This window comes from Pseudorca crassidens, chromosome 3 (assembly GCF_039906515.1).
Source record: "Pseudorca crassidens isolate mPseCra1 chromosome 3, mPseCra1.hap1, whole genome shotgun sequence".
Taxonomy (NCBI): domain Eukaryota; kingdom Metazoa; phylum Chordata; class Mammalia; order Artiodactyla; family Delphinidae; genus Pseudorca; species Pseudorca crassidens.
This window is the reverse complement of record NC_090298.1, coordinates 33,056,092-33,064,115: the sequence shown is the minus strand read 5'-3', so window position 1 is coordinate 33,064,115 and position 8,024 is coordinate 33,056,092. Positions and strand designations below refer to the sequence as shown.

Below are 8,024 nucleotides of genomic sequence, written 5' to 3'. Positions count from 1 at the left end.
TGCAGAATCTGATGGAAATGTAGGACTGCTCAGGATACCTGGGGACAGAGAAGACAGTACCAAGCAAAGGGGACAGCAAATGCAAGCAACCTGCCTGCAATGGGAGAATACTTAGCATGTTCATAGAACAGCAAGGAAGCCCAGTGTAGCTGGAACAGAGTCACTACGGGATAGAAAAATAAGAGATGGGGTCAATCAATGGAGAGTGAGGACACAAATCATGTAGGGACTTCACAGGACATGATGGTAAGACTTTGACTTTTACTTGGAGTGAGTCAAGAAGCAATTTAGAGTTCTGAGCAGATAAGTGGTATGATATGACCTATATTTACAAATATCATCCCTGTGGAGACTATGACTATGGTGTGGGAAAGAAGACTGTGGAAGCAGGAAGACCAGTTAGAGACAGTTAATCCAAATTATTCTAATTGAGAGGTGATGGGGGCTCAGTCCAGGGCTCTTCTGTAAAGGTGCTGAGCGTGTGAATGTGATTTGGAGACAGAGCTGACAGGACTGGCTGATGGATAGCATGTGAGGTATGAGAGAAAGAGGAGTCATGGAAGAATGTGGGGTCTAAACCTAAGCATCTAGAGAGATGGAGGTCCATTAGATGAGATGACTGTGGGTAGGGGCAAAAATTTTTTTTTCCTTTTTCCTTTTTTTTTTTTTTTGGTGGGGGGTCCTGGGAAGGTGGAGAAGGAAGAATCAAGAATGTGGTTTGGGACAAATTCTATCTGAGATGACTTTTAACATCCAAGTGGAGATGATACGTAGGCAGTTGGATGTACTAATGTGGTGCTCAGAATAGAGTCTGGGCTTGAGGTCATCTCTTATAAATGATAGTTAAATCCTTGAGACTAGATGAGATCACTCAAGAATTGAGATTAGACAGAGAAGAGTAAAGAGCAGGGGACTAAGGCTTGCGGTCCATCAATGTTTAGAAAATCATTTTTAAAATTTAATATTTATTTTTATTGAAGTAACATTGGTTTATAATGCTATATAAATTTCACATGGACAACATTATATTTCTACCTCTATATACCTTACAGTGTGCTCACCACAAAAAATTTCCTTTCCATCCATCACCATACAGTTGATCCCTTTACCCATTTCACCCTACCCCACCTCACTCTGGTAACTACTACTCTGTTCTCTGTATCTATGTGTTTGTTTTCTGTTTGGTTAGTTCTTTTATTTTGACTTTTCATTTCTTTTTTTTTTTTTTCATAGTCCACATATGAGGGAAATCATATGGTATTTGTCTTTCTCCATCTGACTTATCTCACTTAGTATAATACCCTCAAGGTCCATCTTTGTTGCCACAAAAATAGAAGGTCATTTTTATACATGAGGCTCAAAGAGGTATGGTACCTTGGCTCGGGTAGCATGGCCGGAAAGTGAGCAAGCCAGGGTATTTTATCACTGGCAGTGAAGTTCCTCCTCATAGAGCATATTTATACTCCTGTCATGAGAAAGACAGTTTAGCAGGGAATCTGGAAACGCTGCCCCTGCATCCTGAGGATGGGATACCTATGAGGGGATTCTAATGAACCCTGGTGAATTGGCAAGAACCAATATTTTAATCATACTGATTTCACTAGGTATATAAAACCAGATATTCTTTTGATTTCTTGGGGTACAGAAAAAAACTATAGATTCATGATCATTAATATTATATATATCTTATTCTGTTTAATATATGCAATCATTTATTGAGTACTACTACACCAGGCACTTTGCTAATCATTTTCATGTTGGACACTTTCCATGCCTCTCTGTATCCACCTCCATCCTGCCCCCCATCTCTGCTCTGTGCCCAGAGATACTGATCAGTGTGGACCACATCAAGTGACTCCCTTACCCTCTGTTCCACACAACAGTCCTTACCCTCTCCACCCCTCTCTGCTCCTCTCCACACCTCTCACGCCCTCTATTGCTAGTCTCAGGATTCAGTACCAGCCATTGTGCTGCTTCCCCTACAGCCTACCCACAACTTTATAAATTGTCCCTTTCTTAAATTCTCCTCCAGTTACCCCCATTTGAATGTTTAATCTTTTTTCCTTTGGGAACCTTGAGTAATACAGCCTTGGAATGTTGTCTCCTTAGCCTTCTCCCTTCACCATGTCTCTATGACATGAATATAATCCCCATTTTACAAATAAGAAAAGAGAGGGCATTTGCCTGAATTCACACAAAAATAGGGGCGGAGTCAGCATTTGAACCCAGGTTTGTCTGACTCCAATACCTGCACTCTCAAACATTCATTATATTGCAACACAAAAACAATTCTAACCAATAGTAAGTATAAAATCATAGGCAGTTATGAACTTATAGATAAATCAATTCACGATGTATTTAAAATGTAAAAACATAATCATTTATTATATGCCAGCATTTCATAAGCGCATTTGATACTTACGCTCTAACCCCATCATTATCACTATTTTAGAGATAAAGAAAGTGAAGTTTATCCTCTAAATATTCCCAATGGAAAGAATTTTCACAGAAAAACCTCAGTGAGCATAATACAGTCAAGGGTATTCTATTAAAGACACGACGGTGATACACAAGGAGAGAGATGCCAACATACCTCATGGCAAACAAATTAATAACTCCCTAGTAATTTTTCTCTTCAAAGCTCCTTCTGGGCTACTCTACCAGTGGGGACCTCCCAGCTCTTCATCCTCTTCTGATCCTGTGCTCCACTCCAACCACCCTGCTCTCCTCTCTCCCAGGTCCCCTCCTTGCCTCAACATTTTCTATGCTTCTACCATTTGTACAAATATCAATGTTCTGCCCCAAGTATATATCCCAAACTGCACACTTCAACCCATCCTGGTTTAGATTGTGAGTGAGTCTCTCTTTAGCATAATCTATCCTCTTAAGAGTGTAATTAGAATAATCTATCATGTATCATCTATCTACCTTCTACTATCTATCATCTATCTATCTATCTATCTCTCTATCTATCTATCTATCAATCATTCTCTATCTAGGTATGTTTTTGTGTATATCTGTGGGAGTATTTTGAACTACATCAATGGTTAGTCTCCTGAACAGTGTAGAGCGGGAGATTTAACTTCCAAGCAAACAAGTTATCCTGCAACAATTTTAGGGATGCTGTCTGAAGATAAGAGAAAAGAAAAAAAAAATGAGAGGGAAAAAGATATTTAGAGTTTATAGAATTCCTCAAGGTCACAACCAATAAATAGCAGAGCTGGAATGTGAATGCTCCAAGGTCTGTGTTAGCTTTTATGTTATATTGCAGTGAGAATACTTAGGCACAAAAATTGACAAGGAAGAAAAAATTAGTCATATTTAATATACAAGTTAGTTTTAAGCATTTTGAACAGATGATACTTTTCAGCCTGGAATGCCATAAAACTCACCGCAGCTTCCCGAATGCCTGTGGCTGTTGCTTCTTTGGCCAATACCATCGATCAGCAGAAGCAGACCAAGGCTTGGTGTTGGGCTCTTCGATGCATTTGACAATGACTGGAACTTGCCAATCACTGATCAACAAACCAAGATTTTCTGAGGACCTGTCCTGTGCCCAGCACTGAGCAGGGAAACCTTGTGTGGTATATTAAAAATGTAACCCATGTTCTCGTTCTTTGCCTTTAAGAAATAGATCACTGAGGAGTCAAGACAGAACATATAAAACAATCATTCACCATGTAAGACAGTACATACTCTTGTGCCAAGTTGCATGTGTGACCTATAAACATCAAAAGAGAGAAAAGTGGTTTGGGGTGTTCATGGGTGTTTGTGGAGGAGCTGAGCTGACCTCCTTGGTGAAGTAGCTCTGATTCCTCTCTTTCTGGCTTCCGGAGATTAACTACTAGATTTTAATCATTAGATATCAATCCTTCAGTCCAACATTCTTCGGAAGTAAATTTTAAGTAAAAATGGTTACTTTCTAAAGGTAGCAATTGTTTTAAACAATGTTTTCCAATCAGTGCAGAGGGTTTCTTGCCACCTCAGATGTCAAAAAAGAGGTTAATCAGAGCAGATGCCTCCTGAAAGCTGCTTCCACAGCTCACATTGGCCATTTGTCATTCCTCAACAAAGCTCTGAGAATCTCAGCTCTCTTTAGACTGCTCAACAATCAAGGATGCCCAGGGGGTAAGGAAAGCACACCAGATGCCCTCACAAGCCTCCTTGGCTTCCCCCCTCAGCTCTAGGCTTCATTCCTCCCAGGGATGAAGTGCAGGCAATGCAAAATAATCAGTCCAAACTTTTTGTGGGTCCAGGCCTTTCAGACTCTGACCATGCCTAGTGTGAGGGCTGTCAGGATCATGGTAGCTTGTTTTATTCACTAGAGCGGAGTCCTTAAGAGTCCTATTTCACAAACACCAACTCTTATGGGGTCACCAATAGAGAAGTGATTGTGAGGGAGGGAGGAAAGAGACTGTTTTCTTTTTCTAGTGTTACTTCAGAATCCTTTTCCCTCTACTCTTCCTGAATCCTTCCTCACCCAAAAAGAAGAAAAGTCATCCTGCCAATTCCTCCCTAAGTAGCAACCGCTTGATTTGCTCCACATGCCTAACTAGGAAATCTGAATATGTATGAGAATGTCTAAACACCCACATGGCTGGCGGGTGGGACAGCTAAAGGGTAGGGTCCATTCCTCTGTGTTGGCCAGATGATGTCAATATCACAGAGTGTTGGTACATTTATAGGAAAAAATACTGACATGGAAAAGGTAAAGGGACATTTTGGCTCTCCTTTTAAAACTCAGAGCAGTAACATAGTCCCTAGCAGTCCAGGTTCAAAAGGCCAGCAGCATAATTAGTCTGTTAAAGTCTCAGCAGTTCATATGGTTTAGAGATTTAAGGAATGGCATTAAAATGCCATAAACATAATCCACAGAATAAAGTTTTGAGAGCTGTTTGTTTTTAGTTTCGTTTTTTCGGTTTTTAAAGAAAAGAAGCCCTTGCCTTTATGAGTCTCTTCATAGGGATTCCATTTCAGAAGCTTGGGTTTTAAAGAAATAAATAAACCAAATTCCAAAGCACGTTGAGGTCTTGCCAAGAGGTGGCATTTAGAAGCTGACTGTATCAGAAGTAAGCCGGGAATTGGGGCTGGGGCCCCTAGCGTTCACTAATTTTCATAGAGAGGAGGCAGCCCATATGGTGTAACTTCTGAAGGGCTGTGGGGCACACAGCCCTTCCCCAAAATCAATCTTCCATGCTTTGCTCCCGTTTTAAAAGTCACGTTTTGTTTAAAAGTCGAGATTTTCCAAGTGTGTTTCCTGACGCCCCAGGCTTCTTTATCAGTGCCTGTGGGGCTGCGGAGGAAGCCAGATGGGTGGTCTCTGGGAGCCCACTCTCACTTTATTCCCACTTATTCATGTTTTATCTGTTTGAAACTTTTACTAGCAAATGGATTGAAATATTTAGTTTGTAAAAAGGGTTTTGCTAAAAAGTAAAAACAACAAGAAGAACAACAAGCCATCCTCAAATTTAGAAAACTTCTGGGTCAAGTTGTTACTTTCAGTTGATAGTGTAAGAACATGCCCAGTGCCACGTGGAAAAAGAACACAGGACAGAGCATTCACAGGAGTCACCGAAGCTCCCTTAGCAAAGATCAGGGCCCTGAGGATGGAAGCCCCAAATCTAAAATATGATGGTGTGCTGTTGGGAGGACTGGGACAGGTCAGATGTCAAAAAGGGAGGAGGAGGACCAAGGAAGGCTAAGCCCCAGGGAGGTGACACATTTTAGGGACTTGGTAGAGTATGCAGCATAAGAACATGGAAATTTCCACGGAAGATGCTAAAAGGGGCAGAGAACATTGAAAAAAGATGACACATGGTATGAAATGGAAGATTCAACTGAAATGCCATGTAAACAACATCAGATATCAAGTGAGAGGAGAGGCTGAAAATCAAGATGCAAACTTCAAAGGAAATTGCTCAGAACCAGGTACGTGATTTGGGGCCTTGACCCACTTCAAGGGTAAAAAGATTCCCCAAACTGGAAATTGAGAGGAAGATTTTAAGAGAAAGCTTTAGATAGAAAAAGCTGTACTTTGAGTTCTACCCTCCACCCCATGGCAAGGGGTGAAGGTGAGGCCTGGCTCCTGACTTGGAGTCTAGTGGGAGGGCTTTCAAAGGAGACAGCTCTGAGAAACTGCTTTTGTTGCTGGGTTTGGGAGGTTCCTCTGACACATACCAAATTCCCTCTGGTGCTCTGGGGGAGCAGAGAGAACTGTGGCTAGGAGATAACTTTGCTCCCCTCTGACTGCAAGTCAAGATCTGGCATGCCTACAGCCAGGTGGAGGCTCTGGGGAAGGGATGCCCCCTGGGGACCCTTTTATGTGGGATCCTAAAGATGTTCCTTAAAGAACTTCTGCCAGAGGACAAGGGAATTGGGACTGAAAGGATCTGTGTAAAATGAAGCACCTGAAAATCAGAAGCTGAGGGGTAACAGGAACAATAGGTCAAAGGTGAAGAGAACTGTTGTCTGTTACTGTCCGAGGGGCCGAGCAGGTCGTGAGTCTGGAGGACCATCTGTGAGGCTATGAGCACAAGAAGCCAGCTTACAGGCAGGACAATGAAGTGGATTTTTTCTTTCCCCTTTATCTGTCTTTCCTCTCCTATTTTCAGCCCCAGGTCAGAAAGAACAGCTATTGGGTGACAGGAAAGATGGGCAAAGAAGCAAGAAACCCACCACATCCTTTTCTCCAAAGACAGACTTGTCCAGTGCCACCTCTAGCAAATGGAGTACAAGTCTTATTTGCAAATGCAAATCGTAGTGTTAATTAACATATTATGACTGAAGATCCTAATTTCTGAAATAAGACTTAGGAGATCTGGAGGTCTCTTTTTATAAAATGAGGATGACCAGAAATGTCATGGTGCTTGATAGTTTTCTTCCAAAGGCAGACAGAAAAAAAAAAAAGCTTCTTCAATGAATTCATCTTAAAGTGGCAGTGGGAGAAAAATGCCTTTTAATTACAAACGCATTAACTAGGCTTGTTTGTGGCACACGTTAAAAGAGCTTATAGGATAGTTGATCCCACCTCCAGTGCCATGTCCAGGGCAAGTCTTGACCCTGAGCTGAAAAGTAAAATGCCACACACTGTGGTCAGGAGAACAGTGATAAGTGCAAGGATCCAGGGAGGATTTGGGAGGTTGACTGTACGGTTGCTTGCTTGGTGTCTTTTAGTTTCTCCTTGCAACTTCCGCAGATAGCATTCGCCCTAGGAAGTGTTCAGATTCTACCACATGCCAGCATTCTATGTAACCCCACCTACTGCAGTAGAAAGAAGTCTATCTTGTGTATTCATACCATATATATAGATAAATCTATATATCATACCACATACTCATCTCTCTATTATATATATATGTGTATATATAATACACATATTTGTTTATATATATATATATATATATAATAGATATACATATAATCAAATGGCTGTGAGTTATTTGTTGGGTGTTTTTGTTTTGCTTTGTTTTTTTAAACTGGACCCAAAGAGAAAGGTAAGAAAAAGGTGCTTGGTTTATAGGAATATAGGAAACAATGGTTTACTTACCCTAACCCTAAAAGTCCTTCTGTTTTCTTTTCTTTATTTGTTTTTGGGGGTGGGGAAAGTAGTTGGTCTCCTTTCAAAATACCAACTATCTATCTGAGTCAGTCCTTATCAGCTTTTTTCTCAGCAAGACCATTCACAACTTCTCAATAATGGGAAACATAACAAGAAAGAAAAAAATTAATCTCAGGAGAAAAAAAGATATGGATTCAGAAGACCAAAACGATAGGCATACTATAACAACACATCATTGATTAGATGCAGCAGGAAATAGGACTGGAATAATGGCTCAGGAATTACAGGAAAGAATCGCTTCCCGGCCTTTTGGCTACGATCAAGTGGAGTATCTGCTCTCATCAGGTTAATATCTGAGGACAATACAATAAATGGAGCACCTTTTTGGAGCTGGGAATTGGAATAGGAGTTTGCTCCATTCACGCCACACCTGGACCTGGTATTCTCCGGGAATGGTCCACCCCCT

At 41.1% G+C, this 8,024-nt stretch overlaps 1 pseudogene; it reads left to right on the top strand.

Annotated features, from left to right (window-relative positions):
* Positions 1-7,851: 7,851 nt before the first annotated feature.
* Positions 7,852-8,024, top strand: LOC137222892 (U2 spliceosomal RNA; annotated as a pseudogene).